The sequence below is a fragment of the Heptranchias perlo genome, chromosome 13 (assembly GCF_035084215.1).
Source record: "Heptranchias perlo isolate sHepPer1 chromosome 13, sHepPer1.hap1, whole genome shotgun sequence".
Classification (NCBI taxonomy): Eukaryota; Metazoa; Chordata; class Chondrichthyes; order Hexanchiformes; family Hexanchidae; genus Heptranchias; species Heptranchias perlo.
The window spans coordinates 69,919,439-69,938,749 of NC_090337.1; the positions used below are offsets into that span (position 1 = coordinate 69,919,439).

Consider the following 19,311-nt stretch of genomic DNA (forward strand, 5'->3'; position numbering starts at 1 on the left):
AGGTATGTCCTGTCCACAAAAAGCAGGACAAATCCAATCCGGCCAATTACCGCCCCATCAGTCTCCTCTCAATCATCAGCAAAGTGATGGAAGGTGTCGTCGACAGTGCCATCAAGCGGCACTTACTCACCAATAACCTGCTCACCGATGCTCAGTTTGAGTTCCGCCAGGACCACTCAGCTCCAGACCTCATTACAGCCTTGGTCCAAACATGGACAAAAGAGCTGAATTCCAGAGGCGAGGTGAGAGTGACTGCCCTTGACATCAAGGCAGCATTTGACCGAATGTGGCACCTAGGAGCCCTAGTAAAATTGAAGTCAATGGGAATTAGGGGGAAAACCCTCCAGTGGCTGGAGTCTTACCTAGCACAAAGGAAGATGGTAAAGGGTGTTGGAGGCCAATCATCTCAGCCCCATGACATTGCTGCGGGAGTTCCTCATGGCAGTGTCCTAGGCCCAACCATCTTCAGCTGCTTCATCAATGACCTTCCCTCCATCATAAGGTCAGAAATGGGGATGTTCGCTGACAATTGCACAGTGTTCAGTTCCATTCACAACCCCTCAGATAATGAAGCAGTCCGAGCCTGCATGCAGCAAGACCTGGACAACATCCAGGCTTGGGCTGATAAGTGGCAAATAACATTCGCACCAGAAAAGTGCCAGACAATAACCATCTCCAACAAGAGAGAGTCGAACCACCTCGCCTTGACATTCAATGGCATTACCATTGCCGAATCCCCCACCATCAACATCCTGGGGGTCACCATTGACCAGAAACTTTACTGGACCAGCCACATAAATACTGTAGCTACAAGAGCAGGTCAGAGACTGAGTATTCTGTGGCGAGTGATTCACCTCCTGACTCCCGAAAGCCTTTCCACCATCTGCAAGGCACAAGTCAGGAGTGTGATGGAATACTCCCCACTTGCCTGGATGAGTGCAGCTCCAACAACACTCAAGAAGCTCGACACGATCCAGGACAAAGCAGCCCGCTTGATTGGCACCCCATCCACCACCCTAAACATTCACTCCCTTCACCACCGGCGCACTGTGGCTGCAGTGTGTGCCATCCACAGGATGCACTGCAGCAACCCGCCAAGGCTTCTTCGACAGCACCTCCCAAACCCGCGACCTCTACCACCTAGAAGGACAAGAGCAGCAGGCACATGAGAACAACACCACCTGCACGTTCCCCTCCAAGTCACACACCATCCCGACTTGGAAATATATCGCAGTTCCTTCATCATCGCTGGGTCAAAATCCGGGAACTCCCTTCCTAACAGCACTGTGGGAGAACCTTCACCACATGGACTGCAGCGGTTCAAGAAGGCAGCTCACCACCACCTTCTCAAGGGCAATTAGGGATGGGCAATAAATGCCGGCCTTGCCAGCGATGCCCACATCCCATGAACGAATAAAAAAAAGTATCTGTGCGAGCTCTAGTAATACAGGGCCTTTGAAGTATCCTGTGAAGCAACAGCAAAATGTAACTTCCTGACTTTTAGTGACTTGGCACTTCGCTGTCACCAGTTATGAGCCTGAGGAACAAAACGTAGGCACAAGGTAGAGTCCTTAAAACAGCAATCCAGTCATTCACAGTGGGGTGAGGGGTGGGGGCGATGAGATGATGCTTCATCAGTTTAATTGACAATCTCTCACTTCTTCGCTATTCATTCTTCCCATCAAATATCTCAGTGAGCAGCACGGTGTTGTGCAGTGGAGATTCAATGATTCCTTATCACCATTTACCATCACAAGATAACCCCCCACCTCAGCAATTGGACACTTACATTTGTCTCAGTCCAGCTAGCAGGAGATAACAAACATCACTCACTGGATGGCCTCTCATTAAGAAACATTATCTCACTCTGCTTAAGGTTTATTCCTGCAATGACTGCAATAATTGCACTGGAAACATGTCGTTTGCAAGCATTAATGTGATTTTTACGATCTAACAAGGAATTATGCTGCAGGCAGTTCTAACAAGGAATGTTTTTTTCAGCACAATGGAATTAATCATGGAGCTTGCAGCTTGCACAATCTTTTATTTATTTATTTGCTGTGCAATTGAACTGTTTGTTTTTGGTGAGCAATTAATGTTAATTTGCCTCAAATCAATAAGCATTGTTTTTCAACTGCCTAGAAAAATACAGCGAAGCTAATTTTGTTTTAATGACATCTGCACAGAAAATATAGACTGTGTCTAGATTTGAGGGGTGGGGGGGTGGTGGGGAGTTAATTGTCTGGCAAATCAGTGGCATTTATACAGTTTGTGAGTCTTGTGCAATGTCATTTAAATCTGCGTTTATTGTCATAAGCTCTGTCCTCCTGAGTACACCATGGGAAGCATTCATTGTAAACCTTGCTGTGTAAATAGAGGGTGTTAAAATCTCTCCAGCTCGAAATGAGTACAGAAAGCTGTTTTAGTGTCCCCAGAGTGCTCCTGTGTTTAATTCGTCCTCCTCTGTTTGAAGGAGGGGGACATTTGAAGGATGATTCCGAATAATTTGCAAGTATTGTAAGTATTGCCTCTGCTGATCTGAGCTTTCTTCCATTGTAACGAATGTCCTGTAAACAGCCAGGGCTCTTGATTCCGACAGTGTAATATAGTTTTTAGCAGAGTCCCACGCATTGAACTGCCTCTTCCTCGCTCCAATTGGATGGGTCTCTCTGCTCAGCGGTTTATTTATTATTACTTCCCATTTTATGAGGCAAGAAGTGAGATTGAGTTCTTAAGTGGAATTTGCTTTGACTGTTACTCTGTATGTTGTTATTCTGTGAAATAAAGCAGCGTAATGATTCACACCTGGCCTCCTCTCTCCAAGTGTTTCTCTGTCTGCCTTGTTAAAAAAAATTGGAGAAAGAACGAGAAAGAACTTGGATTTCTATCGTGCTTTTCACATCCTCAGGACGTCCCAAAGTGTTTTACAGCCAATGAAGTACGTTTGAAGTGCAGTCACTGCTGTAATGTAGGAAACACAGCAGCCAATTTGCGCACAGCAAGTTCCCACAAACAGCAATATGATAATGACCATTATCTGTTTTAGTGATGTTGGTTAAGGGATGATGTTGATCAAGGATACCGGGGAGAATTCCCCTGCTCTTCTTCGAAATAGTGCCATGGGATCTTTTATGTCCACCCGAGAAGGCAGACAGGGCCTCAGTTAAAGGTCTCATCTGAAAGACAGCACCACTGACAGAGCAGCACTCCCTCAGTACTGCATTGGAGAAGCACAGTGAGGGTACAATATCCAGTTCAGACTGCAAGGGGATTCTATTATTATGCCCTTGAGTTATGTAATTGTTTAATTGATAGTGGGCTGTGTGGGCATACTCCTGAACATAAGACCCTCCAGACTGCTTACAGTAGTAACCAATACTCCTATACCCGAGACAATATCTAAGGCAAACCTAAAACTTGATCATTTCCAGTGGGCAGACAAAGCTTCCGCCTGAAATGGGCTGCTGGAGCACATTTACAACACCTGCTCCGTCTTTTTATGGCCAGGTTTAGACCCAAACAAATGGGTGTCCAAAGCTGTGAGGTACTGAGGAGTACACAGAGGTAAATTTAAAGGGGCAGAAAGAGTAATACAGTTGTTTTCAGACCAGTTATTCTCTTTTTTGTGTGTGTGTGGCTTTCCTTTCTTCTGGCACTTAGGTTCATAGGCTCCTCGGTACTAGTTGTTTTAAATAATTTTTTGCAGCCAGCACTATTGCTGGCAACAACGGCGTTTTGCAACGGGAATCTCCCTATCTCGGGGGCTGGGAAGAAGCGGAGGACCATTGAAAGTACGCCAGGGGCGTCAGGCTGCAAGAGTCTGTGCACACCCGGACTTGCAGACAAAGGTGATCAGACGATTAGAGCTTGCAGAGGCTCCAACCTTGAAGGTAGGTTGTTACATTGTGACAGCAGACCCGATAGCACAAATATTCATGAAGACTGGATTAACTATTATGCTGGATGGAACTTCAGAAGCACCCAGTCATAGCATGTCATGCTTTACGTGCTATTGTACGAAATAAGGCCTGTCGGGTAAGCCTGTTTAGAGTCATCTTGGTGACTGTGACCAACTATACCTGGCAACAACTGTGGGGAAAGATCGTCATAGGGTCCAGGCCAGCAGAGAGGCAGGTGCGAAGCTACACCATCTGCTGCAAGGACACCTGCAGCTATTATGCAACACAGGGATGGCACAGCAGCGATAGTATTAACCAGTTGCAGCTTTAGCCTGCCCCCATCTCCCTTCAGGCATACTGCGATGTGGACTTATTGAAATGATGCCAAGGCGGGACATGCAGGGTGACCCTCTTGGCGACCCATCACAGGCAGAACCTCCTCAACGTCAGCAGCCACCAAACTGGAGGGCTGCTCTGCCACATGCACAGGGACTCACAAGTGCACATGGCACTTTCTTTCACTTCTGAATCCTCTTCTGAATCTTGGCTTCTCTTCCTGCTCCCGCACTGTTACCTCTGGAGTCCCCCAAGGATCTATCCTTGCCCCCCTCCTATTTCTCATCTACACGCTGCCCCTCGTGACATTATCCAAAAACACGTCAGATTCCACATGTGCTCTGACGATACCCAGTTGTACCTCCCTCGATCCCTCCACTGTCTCTCATTTGTCACATTGCTTGACCGACAAGTAAAAATTTCCTCTAACTAAGTATTAGGAAGACCAAAGTCATTGATCCCTGCCACAAACTCCGTTCCCTAGCCACCGACTCCATCCCTCTCCCTGGTCACTGTCTGAGGCTGGACCAGACCGTTCACAACCTTGGCTTCCTATTTGACCCTGGGATGAGCTTCCGACCCCATATCCGGTCCATCACTAAGACCGCCTACTTCCACCTCTGTAACATCACCTGTCTCCGCCCCTGCCTCATCTCATCTGCAGAAACCCTGATTCATACCTTTGCTACCTCCAGACTGGTCTATTCCAATGCTCTCCCGACTGGCCTCCCATCTTCCACCCACTATAAACTTGACCTCATCCAATACTCTGCAGTCTGTATCCTAACTGGCACCAAGTCCCGTTCTCCCATCACCCTTGTGATCGCTGACCTACATTGGCTCCCAGTCCGGGGATGCCTCAATTTTAAAATTCCCATCCTCGTTTTCAAATCCCTCCATGGCCTCGCCCCTTACTATCTTTGTAACCTCCTCCAGCCCGACAACCCTCTTGATCTCTGCGCTCCTCCAATTCCTGCCTCTTGCATATCCCGAATTTTAATTGCTCCACCTTTGGCGGCCTTCCCTCAGTTCCCTAGGCCCTAAGCTGTGAAATTCCCTCCCTAAACCTCTCCGCCTCTCTCTCCTCCTTTTAAGACGCTCCTTAAAACCTATTTCTTTGACCGAACTTTTGGTCACCTTTTCTAATATCTCCTTTGTGGCTCAGTGTCAAATTTTCTTTAATAACGCTCCTGTGAAGTGCCTTGGGTCGTTTTACTATGTTAAAGACACTATATAAATGCAAGTTGTTGTTGTTGTTCCCTTAGCAAAGGCTACTATTGTGTGGGAATGTCTGTTAGTCGCCCTATTGTAATACAACCCTTTAATTGTCCCCATCCCTTTAAATGTCGCACACTAAATTTCTCACTCCCGCCAATCATGTGCTCCCCACACCCGTCCAATTGCAATAATTATGCAAATACATTGAGGCAATTGTTCGAGCCCCGTCAGCATATTACCAACTCTGGGAGGATTGGTACCCATCCCGAACCATTCCCACCAGTCGGCAAAGTTAGGCCTCATAACGACCTGTTGCTTTACGCCAGTGAATTGACTTCCACTTGTAGGTTTAACCGGTGCCTGGGATAAGCAAATGCGATGCCTGCCTGCCTCCTGCTTCCCCCCCCTCCACCTCCTGCCACTTCAACTCATTGTTAGTCAGTTCTCAATTTAATGGATAAATGAAAGCAGGCAGGCATTTATATTGTGAGGAAACTAAATGTTTGATAAATTCCCAGTGATGCCCAGACATCGGGAGCATCCTACAGATGCTCTCAAATCATAACTCAGCAACTCCGCGTTTAATTGAATCCCAACTGAACTCATGGATAATTAAGATTGCTTCCTCTGTATTTTAATCCTGGGATTCTGCAATAAAATTATACTGATTTTGAAAATTAATTAATAACTAGCTCTGACAGGTCCCTCATTGAACAGACAATTTGAGTCCAGCCTATGTATAAAATCAAAATCTCTCCCACTGTACAATTTTTTTCAAATTAATTCCCTATAAAATGCTGACCTTATTAATTCATATTTGTACTGAGGTCACAGATGAACTGTTCGCTTCCACTGTCTGACTCTCACTAAGTGAATTAATCAAAGTTCAGATGTACTTAATTGTTTTATTCATGTAACCTTTACAATTACTGGTAGAACTGAAGAATTTGAGAGGTGGGGTGGTGGGAAGGTTTGTTACAGGTTAAGTGGTGTTCCTTATTTTAGTCAAAATATCAACTATTGCAGTTTGATAAAGTAGAAGCTGTTGACTGTAATCATTGGCGAGTGGAACATAGGAATTGCTAGATGAACAAAGACCACGGTCCATCTAGTCCGCCTTCTACCATCCTGGTAGTCACATGATTGAATGATAATGGAGCTGTTGACTAATCTTAGCATTCAATCTCTTATCAATTAGTCTACAACAGACCCAGACATGAGGAAAACCCTCAGTGGTGGAGAGCTTTGGGAACCCTCGTTCTCCCAAGCAAGCTGCAGTCGCCATACATCATATCTCAAATTACTCATATACTGTATCCCAAAATGTGAAAGGAATAACTCATCAACATTCAGTTTAAAAGATAGGATTGGGCTTAGAAGGACCATAAGCAATTTGATCTTCCAAAATATCTGCCATGTTCCCACTGCAGCTGTTTTCTAAATGAGTCGAGGGTACAGGCCTCAGCTACTGTCTGCTGACATGAGGACCACCTCTTCTTGACACAAGTTGGCAAAATCACCAGTTGTCAGAGTCACTTGGTTAATGTGATCCATAGTTGATAGAATCGTTCTGTTAGGTTTCCGTATGGTTCAATAACATGACTGCCCAAAAGGTGCTGGAACTGCCAAATGCATCCACACAAGCAGGGAGTGAGAAACTGAACCTTGTGTTCCTCCACCCAGCCCCTGACAATTCGACCTCCCATCCTACTCTCCAATGACTATTTGCTGGTGTACTTCAGTTCAGCTCATTTTGAGAGGGAGCCTAATTATCTATGTTAATGAGGGCCTCCAGCTTGTGGAAGTTCATGATGTTTGGTCTGTAATTCCACCCAGAATAATAAGGTGTTAAAGGGAAGCTGATTAAAGTCCCGATCTAAAGGAACAGACGGAAAAAGGTTGCGATATATTTTTATTCCGGGTTTTATTTATTTTAGTTAATGTTAGGTATACCCATTTTTTCCTAACTAATGTTTAGTGTATTTGTTTTCTGTTCCAGATAATATTTAATATATTTTTCCTGTGTTTTCCAGATCAGACCATAGAAGGGAATATTTATATAATGGAAATGCGTTGAAAGCATCCTAATCACAATTTTTTATGTTTTAATTGGTACAAGATGAAGGAAGGTACGATAAGGAGATCAGCAGGGACGAGAGCCAACACTTGCACAGACGCCATGTATTTCATATATACATATATTGTCAGTCACTGGATTTTGGCAACATTTAAGAAAGCTTTTTAATTTTTACTCATTTAAGACAGCATTTAGAAAGATTCTCTGCATCACTATAGCCGTTACAAAAGCTGTTCTAATTTCTGTCCCCACATATGTAACCCCGGTTTAACGTCTCATCCGAAAGACGGGACCTCCGACAGTGCAGCACTCCCTCAGTACTGCACTGGGAGTGTCAGCTTAAATTATAGGCTCAAGTCTCTGGAGGGTTACCCACTGAGCTGCGGCTGACACCTGGTTGAGGTAACAGTGAGCCATTGAACTGTACCCAGCGTGAACCAGCGGGAGTAGCCTTCAGCTTCTCCGCCTGAGGGGTAACCAGGAGCGAATCGTCCGCCCGTTGTACCACCCGCCTGAGTTACATCCTGTCTAAATCAATGGAATGAGAATCGGGCGGGTTCTGCCACGGCTGGGAGACCCACTGCACCAGCGTACCCCTCAGGCGATGAAGCTGAAAAGTACCCCCAGCACTTTCATAGAATCAAAGCTTCTTACAGAGCAGAAGGAGGTCAGCCAGCCCATCGTGCCTGTGCCAGTTCTTTGTAAGAGCTATCCAATTAGCCCTGCAAATTTTTACTTTTAAGTACACATCTAATTCTCTTTTGAAAGTTACTGTTGAATCTGTTTCCTCCACCCTTTCAGGCAGTGCATTCCAGATCATAACAACTCCTTTCAGGAGAGGGGAAACATACAAACATGTGAATTACCAGCAGGAGAAGGCCATTCGGCCCCTCGAGCCAGGTCTGCCATTTGATAAGATCATGGTTGATCTGATTGTGACCTCAACCCTACTTTCCCGTCTACCTACTATAACCTTTGACTCCCTTGTTAATCAGGAATCTATCTAACTCAGCCTTAAATATATTCAATGACCCTGCCTCCACCGCACTCTGGGGAAGGGAGTTCCACAGACTCACGACCAGAGATCATCATCTCCGTCTTAAATGGGAGACCCCTTATTTTTAAACTGTGGCCCCTAGTTTTAGATTCTCCCACAAGGGGAAACATCCTCTCAGCATCTACCCCTTCTAGTCCCCTCAGGATCTTATATGTTTCAATACAATCACCTCTCATTCTTCTAAACTCCAATGTATACAGGCCCAACTTATCCAACCTTTCCTCATCAGATAATCCCCTCATCCCAGGAATCAGTCGAGTGAATCTTCTCTGAACCACCTCTAAAGCAATTATGTCCTTTCTTAAATAAGGAGACTAAAACTGCACACAGTATTCTAGATGTGGTCTCACCAATGCCCTGTACAACTGTAGCAAAACATCTCTACTTTTATATTCCATTCCCCTTGCAATAAATGACAACATTCCATTTGGCTTCCTTATCACTTACTGTACCTTCATATTAACTTTTTGTGATTCATGTACTAGGACACTCAGATCCCTCTGTACCTCAGAGTTCTGTAATCTCTCTCCATTTAAATAATATACTGCTTTGCTATTCCTCCTGCCAAAGTGGACAAGTTCACATTTTCCCACATTATACTCCATCTGCCAAATTTTTGCCCACTCACTTATCCTATCTATATCCCTTTACAGACTCCTTATGTCCTCTTCACAACTTACTTTCCTACCTACCTTTGTGTCATCAGCAAATTTACCAACCATACATTCGGTCCCTTCATCCAAGTCATTGATATAGATTGTAAATAGTTGAGGCCCAAGCACTGATCCCTGTGGCACTCCACTCGTTACATCTTGCCAACCTGAAAATGACCTATTTATGCCTACTCTCTGTTTCCTGTTAGCTAACCAATCCTTTATCCATGCTAATATGTTACCCCCTACACCATGAGCTCTTATTTTGTGTAGTAGCCTTTGATGTGGCACCTTGTCAAAAGCCTTCTGGAAATCCAAGTACACCACATCCACAGGATCCCCTTTATCCACGTTGCTTGTTACTTCCTCAAAGAACTCCTTTCCTTCTGATCATTATCTCATTGCTGTTTGTCGGATCTTGCTGTGCTCATATTGGATGCCTCGTTTCCTACATTGCAACAGTGACTATATTTCAAAAGTACTTAATTGGCTGTAAAGCGCTTTGGGATGTCCTGAGGTCATGAAAAGAGCTATATAAATGCAAGTCTTTCTTTCAAAAGCGTCCTAAAAATCGATGTCTTTGACCATACTTTTGGATCTGCATCTCAATCCTTAATCCTATCTCTTGCCCCGACTACCCCTCACCCCCTTCTAACGTGCCCCATCTCCTGCCCCCATCTCCTGCCCCATCTCCTGCCCTGACTGCCCCTTGCTCCCTTGTAAGGTTCCCCATCTCCTGCCCTGACTACCCCTCGCCCCCTTGTAAGGTTCCCCATCTCCTGCCCCCATCTCCTGCCCTGACTACCCCTCGCCCCCTTGTAACTTGCCCCATCTCCTTCCCGCTCTACTCTTCGCCCCAATGTAATGTGCTCTGAAATGTTCTCCCACATCTTGGACACTACAAAAATGTAAATTGTTGTTTGGGAAGAAACGACAGCTGAGATGATAATTAGTTCTGTGGAGTTAGCTCTGAACTGACGCTTTACGTTAGTCAAGAAAGCTGCATTGAGGCCATTTGGAAAGGAAGCAACTGAAGTGTAAGGGAAACAGAACAAACGACTCAGTAACCTGGACTCAAAGCTATCTGCATAGGTTAATATAGAGACCAGTCAAACTACATCAGGGCTTTTCAACATATCAAACTCAGTAAACTCTTTTCAAATTCACTTCTAATTTGTTTAGGCATTAGCCTTTGCTCAGTGAGTAGCACTCTGAGTCAGAAGGTTGTGGGTTCAAGCCCCACTCCAGAGACTTGAACACAAAATCTAGACTGACACTCCAGTGCAGTACTGAGGGAGTGCTGCACTGTCAGAGGTAACATCTTTCTGATCGGCCATTACACCGAGTCCTTGTTTCAGGTGGATGTAAAAGATCCCACGGCACTGTTCAAAGAAGAGGTGGGGGGAGTTGTACCTCTTTCTGGGATGGTACTAGGGGTGAGGGGTTTCAGTTATCTGGAGAGACTAGAGAAGCTGGAATTGTTCTCTTTAGAACAGAGAAGGTTAAGTGGAGATTTAATAGAGATCACAATTATGAGGGGTTTTGATAGAATAGATGAGAACAAACTGTTTCCAGTGACAAGGTCAGTATGCAGGGCTATGGAGAAAGAGCAGGGGAATGGGTCTAATTGGTAGCTCTTTCAGAGAGCTGGCACAGGCACGATGGGCTGAATTGCCTCTTTCTGCGCTGTAAGATTCTATGATTCCATGAATCAACCAATACCATCAAAAACAGATTATCTGGTCATTTATCTCATGGCTGTTTGTGGGACCTTGCTGTGCATAAATTGGCTGCTGAATTTTGTCTACTTTACAACAGTGACTACTTGAAAAATATTTCATTCTTTATGAGGTGTTTAGAGATGTTTCACTCAGGCGGTGCAGTTTGTACGGTACCCATTGCCCACTAGTGCTCTCTGCACGGGTCTCACTCCTGGCACAGGAACATAGGAACAGGAGGAGGCCATTTAACCCCTCGAGCCTGTTCCACCATTCAATGAGATCATGGCTGATCTGTGACCTAACTCCATATACCCACCTTAGCCCCATATCCCTTAATACCTTTGATTAACAAAAATCTATCAATCTCAGATTTAAAATTAACAATTGAGCTAGCATCAACTGCCATTTGTGGAAGACAGTTCCAAACTTCTACCAACCTGTGCGTGTCGAAGTGTTTCCTAACTTCACTCCTGCAAGTCCCGGCTCTAATTTTTAGGCTGTGTCCCCTAATCCTAAACTCCCAACCAGTGTAAATAGTTTCTCTCTATCTACCCTATCAGCTCCCCTTAAAATCTTGAAAACTTTGATCAAATCACCCCTTAATCATCTCAATTCCAGGGAATGCAACCCTAGTTTGTGTAATCTCTCCTCATAATTTAACCCTTGGAGTCCAGGTATCATTCTAATAAATCTACGCTGCACTCCCTCCAAGGCCAATATATCCTTCCTAAGGTGCGATGCCCAGAACTGAACAAAATACTCCAGGTGTGGTCTAACCAGGGCTTTGTAAAGCTGTCGCATAACTTCTACCCCCTTGTATTCTAGTCCTCTAGATATAAAGGCCAACATTCCATTAGCCTTTTTGATTATTTTCTGTACCTGTCCTTGATATTTTAATGATCTATGTACATGGACCCCTAAGTCTCTTTGGACCTCCACTGTGTCGAGCTTTTCGCCAGTTAGAAAGTACTCTGTTCTATCCTTTTTAGGTCCAAAGTGGATGACCCCACACTTGCCTACATTGAAATCCATTTGCCACAGTTTTGCCCATTCACTTAATCTATTAATATCTCTGTAATTTTATGCTTCCATCTACACTGCTTACAATGCTGCCTATCTTTATGTCATCGGCAAACTTGGATACGTGGCTCTCTATCCAGTTATCTAAGTCATTAATAAATACAGTGAATAGTTTGCTGCAGTTTGTACAGTGCCCATTATCTACCAGTGTACTCTGTACAGTGCTCACTCTCAGTCGCTGGATTTAGTACGATGCCCATTATCCACTATGACTTAGCACAGTTGGTAGATATCATATAAGACCACCAAAACTGCAACAGAAGTTGAAGGCTGTGCTTGAAGCACTGTGATCCATAAAACAATCATCAACAATGACTCTGTTAATAATCTACATCTCGACTTTTCAACTGAACATTGCAAGGGCCTATTTTACTTAGAACAGGTGCTTACAGACAAGTGACAATGGTAAGATTATTGGTGGATCATAACCCTTCATTAAACGACACATGAATCACCACAAAAGTACTGTGGGAATTTCATGTGCATTCACTTTGTATCTACAGATAACCACAATACTCAGGAGTAGGGTTTAAAACAGATTCATCTGACTTGTTTGTAGCACTGATGTGAGCGGGCTTTAAAAGCTGGATAAGCATAGAAACCATTAGCTTCAGCCCCCCTCGATCAATTAGAATGGATGTGTCATTAACCAGTTTAGCTATATGCCAATTCAGTTTCTAACTAGCAGCTTTTCCCCTTTCAGCTGCCAAACTGGGTCAATGTAAAGCCTCATCTTACAAATTCAAGCTGCTTCCCCTGGCGAGCCAGCCTTTTCAAACAATGCTGGCTTTTGTCCCGTTACTTGGACTTGCCTTGTGTCTGCTTGTTTGGAGTCGATGCTGTTGTACTGACTCTGTCTCACCTGGCCATCGTTACTATGGAAACATGCAGCCACGACTCATGTGAAACAAAAACCTTGCATCTTCAACGCTTTGCTAATTCCCAATTTACAATACCAACAACAACTTGCATTTATATGGTGCCTTTAACCGAGTAAAACATCCCAAGACAATTCACAGGAACGTTATCAAACAAAATTTGACAACAAGCCACACAAGGAGGTATTAAGACAGGTGACCAAAAGCTTGTTCAAAGAGGAGATTTTAAGGAACATCTTAAAAGGAGGAGAGAGAGGTAGAGATGCGGAGAGGATTAGGGAGGGAATTCCAGAGACTACGGCCTAGGTAGTTGAAGGCATTGGGGATGCGCAAGAGGCCAGAATCGGAGGAACGCAGAGATCTCAGAGGATTGTAGGGCTGGAGGAGGTTACTGAGTTAGGGAGGGGCGAGGCCATAGAGAGAATTGAAAACAAGGATGAGAATTTTAAAGTTGAGACTTCCCAGACCGGGAGCCAGTGTAGGTCAGCGAGCGCAGGGGTGATGGGAGAACGGGACTTGTTGCGAGTTAGGATACGGGCAGCAGAGCTTTGGATGTGCTCAAGTTTATGGCGGGTGGAAGATGGGAGGCCGGCCAGGAGAGCATTGGAATAGTTGAGTCTAGAGGTAACAAAGGCACGGACGAGGGTTTCAGCAGCAGATGGGCTGAGGCAGGGGCGGAGATGGGCGATGTTACAGAGGTGGAAACAGGCGGTCTTGGTGATGGAAGCGGAAATTAAAAACGGAAGATGCTGAAAACACACAGCAGGTGCGACAGAACCTGTGGCAAGGACAGGAATACAAATGTTTTGGCAGAACTGGAAAAAAAACAGGAAAATTGAGCTGAACAAAGGGGAGAAGGAAAGAAACACACACACACACATGAAAGACGACGTATCGGTGAAATGAGCTGTGAAATGATTCAAAGAAAAACAGGAAACATAAGAAATAGGAGCAGGAGTAGGCCATATGGCCCCTCGAGCCTGGCTGATCTTCGACCTCAACTCCACTTTCCTGCCCGATCCCCATATCCCTTGATTCCCTTAGAGTCCTTAGGAGATGGTTAGATGGCGAAAGTGATGATTGGAAGGTGCATAATAAAAGTAAAGAAAGAACATCAGAGAGACAAAGAGTGAATAGCTGGGGTTGGGTGGGTAATTCAGGTCTGAAACTAAAAGGGGAGACGCCCCTCCCCATCCCTGTAACCTCCTCCAGCCCTACAACCCTCTGAGATGTCTGCGCTCCTCCAACAGGGTGTTCCCAATACATGTCTTAGGTCACATGATGTGCCATGTTGGAGTACAAATGTGTTGGAGTACAGCTTGTGGATTGAGCCAAAGTGAACCTCTCTGCTGGAATATCCAAGCATAAAACGTAATCTCTCATTTTTATTCATTACTTTGAAAATTGTGGATTTTTTGTTTTGACTATTTCTGTTGGCTCTGGCATTTGGATTGGTAAAAGTTTCTATCCGGGCAGGAGAGTGGATATATAGTAATTTTCTGTTCAAAAAATGTTTACAGCACATAAAATGTTGGTATATGGAGAGCGCCAGTAATCAGATCTCATATCTTATTTAACAATAGACTTCAAGGAAGTAATTTGCAATCTAGGTAGCTATGGATTCAAAGTCTAAGGCTTCCAAGTTATATTGAAGAACTGGTGATTTGTAAGAGTATGAACACTGTGTCTGTGTACCTTCTGTGTTTTTTAAACTTGGCATCCAGTTAATATGGTGCAGTCACATTATCAGTTTCTCCATCTTATTTGAGATTCACTGAATTCTTTTGCAGCTTAGTGTCTGTTAACAATTCCAGCAAAATGCAACTCTTATTTTGTCATTCTAAAGGTTACAAAAGTGACTAAACTTCTAAAGCTTTGTGGCAAACTTCAGCAATCTATTTTATATTCCTTTATAACGTGGTGTAATATGAGAACTTAGAATTCAAGGGTTAAAGTTGTATGCAAAAATAAGGGATACGTTTAGTAGAAGATTGTATCTATTTGAATCTATTATTGTAACAAATATCATAAGTAAGTATGACATGACGGCTGTTAACCAAATAACATGCAAAAAGCCTGGAAGTTTTAAACAGCGGACTCACTGCCCTGTTAGAGTCCAGCTCCTCTATTGTTCCCATTGCTGACAACATATGAAGGGATGAATGCTAGAATAATAAGTTACCAATTGGTTCTACTCTGTTAACAAAACTACTCGCAATCATTAGGTAAGAGTTAGCTCTTAGAATTCATAATCAGTGTATGAGTTGAGCAGCACTAACTAACTGAAACTGTCGGTAACCTTTTAACGCAGCTCCGGCAGGTCAGCTGGATGGGCAGATACTCTTTAAACTTCAGCTAGATATAGGGTTCTACAACCAACTGCTGACCCAGGTAACAACAATAATAGCAACAACTTTCATTTATATAGCACCTTTAACATTGTAGAATGTTCCAAGGTGTTTCACAAAAGTGTTATCAAACAACATTTTACACTGAGCCATATAAGGAGACATTAGGACAGGTAACTGAAAGCTTAGTCAAAGAAGTAGGTTTTAAGAAGCATCTTAAAGGAGGAGAGAGAGGTAGAGAGGCGGAGAGGTTTAGGGAGGGAACTTTAGAGCTTAAGGCCTGGTCACCTGTCCTAATATCTCCTTATGTGGCTCGGTGTCAATTTTTGTCTGATAATCGCTCCTGTGAAGCAGCTTTGGACGTTTTATTATGTTAAAGGTGCTATATAAATGCAAGTTGTTGTTATGACAGTATTTTGCGATTATTCAGTCTTTCTTTATTGGATTCCAGGAGCTAGCTCCTGGTGTAAGACCAGGTCTACGAGTCTGCTGCTGGTCTATGAAAACCAGATTTAGCAGCGGAGAAGTCGGGAGCCGACTCCTGGAATGCCGAACACCCAGAATCCGACTTAAAAGCTCAATGTGAAAAGGCACTGGAGCATAAGAAAGCTTGGAAGAGGAGAAGGGCAACAGGCTCATTCCTTCTAAAGGCCATGTACCACCTGGCCTGTCATCAAATTGACTCCATAACTATTTAATCTCCTGAGGGAAAATGATGGGTAAGTACTCCCGGAGTCCCAAAGGTAATCAAGGCGAGCTGCAGAGTGTCTATTCATCGCCATGTCTTTGGCATGTTGCTTTCTGCACCTGGCATTTCCCTGCAGGACAGAAACTATCACATTCTAAAGGGCATTTCATCACCCTTCTCTATAATTATCTTGATATCCTGAAATCTCATTAACCAGACATTTAGCCATTTAAGATGATTAAAGGAGTTGGTAGGGTGGGTGGAGAGAAACAATTTCCTCTGATGGGTGAGTCCAGAACAAGGGGGCATAACCTTAAAATTAGAGCTAGGCCATTCACGGGTGATGTCAGGAAGAACTTCGTCACACAAAGGGGAGTGGAAATCTGGAACTCTCTCCCCCAAAAAGCTGTGGATGCTGGGGGTCAATTGTAAATTTTGATTACTGAGATTGATAGATTTTTGTTAGGTGAGGGTATTAAGGACTATGGAACCAAGGTGGGTAGGTGGAGTTAAGATACAGATCAGCCATGATCTAACTGAATATCGGAGCAGGCTTGAGGGACTGAATGGACTTCTCCTGTTCCTACGTTCCCCCTCTCGTGTTCCTTCCACTCCCCCAGGACTTACCTTAGGATGAGGCAGCCTGCCCAAACTGGAGGACATCAAATGCCAAGATATCTCTGGATGGGCAATGGCAGCTCGCCTGAATGATTAAGCTGAGGCCCGAGCACCAATTTTGGGTGGTCGTCAGGCCGGCCTCTCCTGGCACATGCAGCGTGTGCACGTCGCCCGGTTCACGCCTGAGAATGGGCACAGACTAATTTATTCCTCTTTGAGCCTACACTGGGGCTCTTTTCTAGCTGTAAATGCCCTACGATACTTTAAGACCTGAGCAGTGAAGGTGAAGAGTTACCTGCAGCAGGTGCCACTAATTAAACTCAGCTCAGGGCCAACAGGGACTTGGACCGAAAACAGAGGTAACTGCAGCCAATGTGGGTTCCACCTGCCTTGTCTATTGTCACTGCTGCCTGCCCAGCTGTGGCCCTCCTTCAATCCTGGTACATGTCGGTTAATCGACAAGCCCAGAGAAACAGTTGGTGATGATGGATTATAAGCGAGCAGTTCAGGCAAGTCACACGCGGCTCACGGAGACTGGGGACCAGAGGAAGAGGATAACTCCTCCAGCACACACGTACACATTCTCACTCACACACACGTACACATTCTCACTCACACACACGTACACATTCTCACTCACACACACGTACACATTCTCACTCACACACACGTACACATTCTCACTCACACACACGTACACATTCTCACTCACACACACTAACACACACACACTAACACACACACACTAACACACACACACACTAACACACACAAACTAACACACACACTAACACACACACTAACACACACACACTAACACACACAAACTAACACACACACTAACACACACACACTAACACACACACACTAACACACACATACTCACACACACTAACACAACACACTAACACACACACTAACACACACACTAACACACACAAACTAACACACACATACTCACACACACTAACACAACACACTAACACACACACACTAACACACACACACTAACACACACACTAACACACACACACTAACACACACAAACTAACACACACACTAACACAACACACTAACACACACACACTAACACACACACACTAACACACACACACACTAACACACACAAACTAACACACACACACTAACACACACACACTAACACACACACACTAACACACACACTAACACACACACACTAACACACACAAACTAACACACACACTAACACAACACACTAACACACACACTAACACACACATACTCACACACACTAACACAACACACTAACACACACACTAACACACACACACTAACACAACACACTAACACACACAAACTAACACACACACACTAGCACAAACACACATGAACACATTAATACATACTAACACACACACTAAGGCACACACACACACTCACACACACACATATATATAAAGAGGGGTTTATTAATGAGCCTTCGCATCGCCTACATAGAAATACATAGAAGTTACAACACAGATACAATTCATTCAGCCCAATCAGCCCCTGTTAACATTTACCCTCCACATGAGCAAACAACCCTCATCATGTTTACCCACCCTGTTCTCACCTTCCTTCGCCAAGTGAGCCTGCCTCATTAACAAGCCCTAGATAGTCTGCGTAATACTTCTATCCCTCTCAACAGTCTTGCCTTCAGCTATGTACATGGACCTGTGCCAAACTGGAAGTACTGGAGTCTGGAGTCACAGAGTCCATGATATGTATATAGGTTATCTGAATCAGATCCACAGAGAGGGCAGTGTATCTCCAATAATAGGCGTGCAGTCTGATGATTCAGATTGAAATCAAACGTGTAAATGAAGCAGGTTACAATCGCAGTGTGTCACATTCAAATGAATAAGTGATTTTCAAATAAAACTGTTGACCTGCATCTCCACATCACATTCAAATACCACAATTGTCAAGAACATTACTCCCAACAGGCAGCACTAGAGAAATGCCTCATGTGGGCTGTGCACTATCCATGTGGATTCCAGTTCTCTTGTACAAACAGAAATCAAGAGAGGGGGTGTGGGACAATGGGAGTGCCGTCTGATTCAGGAAACCATTCATAGTCACAATGGAGGAGCTGGCCTCAGGAATTTGCCTGCAACCAAAAAAAGAACTCTTAGATCCAACTGTGTGTTTTATCTGTGTGTGTATGTGAGAATGTGTGCATGTATCTGTGTGTGTGCGAAAGACAGTGCAAATGATTGTGTGTATCTGCGTATGTATGCATCTGTGAGTGTGTTTATGTATATCAGCATGTGTATGTACCTCAGTGTGTGTAACTGCGTGTGTGTATCTGTGAGTGTGTGTATGTGATTGAAGTGTGTGTGTAGTTTATATCAGCATGTGAGTGTGTGTGTATGTGTGTATATGTGAGTGTGTGTATATCAGTCAATGTGTGTGTACCTGCAAGTGTGTATCTGCCTGTGTGTGAGTGCATGAATGTGTGTGTATCTGTGGGTGCGCGTATCTGTGGGTGCGTGTATCTGTGGGTGCGCATGTATCTGTGAGTGTGTGTTTCTGTGGGTGTGTGTATATGTGTGTACCTGCGAGTGTGTGCACCTGCGAGTGTGTGTATCTGTGTGTGTGTGTGTGTGGGTGTGTGTTCTTTGGGTGGAAGAAGGAGAATGTTAAGAACGCTGGTGTAAACAAAGTAGAGAATTCCTTGTTACTGCTCATCCCAGGTGAATGAGCCACTGCTTCTG

The 19,311-nt window shown here is 44.3% G+C and overlaps 1 protein-coding gene across 1 annotated transcript in view; it reads right to left on the minus strand.

The window, feature by feature from the left end:
• Window positions 1-19,311, minus strand: part of LOC137331693 (ephrin type-B receptor 1) — a 514,964-nt gene that overhangs the window by 313,732 nt on the left and 181,921 nt on the right. The window lies entirely within an intron of this gene.